We start from the raw sequence: 929 nt of genomic DNA, 5'->3' as shown, positions 1-929 counted from the left end.
CTCTCTCTCTCTCTCTCCTTTTAATTAGTGCCTAAGGCATTTGACTGCTAACCAGAAGGCTGGAGGTTCAAACCTACCAGCCACTCGTCAGAAAAAGGCTGGGCAATCTACTTCCGTAGTGATACCGCCTCAGAAACCAAAGGAGGGGTCACTGTTGAGTCAAATCCACTCCACGGGAGTGAGTCTGGGTTTGTTTTTTTGTTTGTTTGTTTTTTGGTTCATTCTCAAAAACGTTACTGATATAGGTTCACAAATACTAATTACCACAATATTGTAGCTAAAACACCAGAACTTTTGACAAAATCGGAGACTATAAAAATACCAGCAGGAAGGAAAACAACAGCTTGGGCTCGTGGCATGTGCCCACCAAACCACGTGATTCAAAGCTTAATTGCAATTGGGTAATACTAACCGGAGCCGGTTAAAAAACCCATAGCCTTCTAGCTGATTCAGCGACCTTACAGGGCAGAGGTGAACTAGCCCATTGCATTTTCAAGGCTGTAAATCTTCAGGGAAGCAGGCTGCTAAAGCGGACTGCTGTATCTTTCTCTGAGGGAGCGGCTGCGTAGGTTTCCATGGCTGACCTTTCGGTTAACAGCCGAGAACTTTAACCACTGCACCACCGAGACACCTCTATCACTAACTACAGAGATGTTTTATTTAAAAACTTAATAAAAAAAAAATTTCGGCTGAAATACTGCATAAAAATTTTATAAGCAGTTATTCTAGTGTCACCCCCTCTGACAGGGTCACACGATGATGTCCGCACCCCCTACTCCCTCCAACTCCCTTAGTGACGCCACTGCTCAGAGAGGAACGCCCAATTTGGAGAGGTGGGAACCACGCAGCCCAGGGCGGGCACGTCCTTGGATTCAGGAGGCCCGCGCGACCCTCCGCGAGGCACCCGGAGATGCGCGCAGGGGGCATGG

The sequence above is a fragment of the Orycteropus afer genome, unplaced genomic scaffold (assembly GCF_000298275.1).
Source record: "Orycteropus afer afer isolate SDZICR_OR568_19922 unplaced genomic scaffold, OryAfe1.0 scaffold00542, whole genome shotgun sequence".
NCBI lineage: Eukaryota > Metazoa > Chordata > Mammalia > Tubulidentata > Orycteropodidae > Orycteropus > Orycteropus afer.
The sequence above is the reverse complement of the archived record's forward strand: the minus strand, read 5'-3'. Positions refer to the sequence as shown.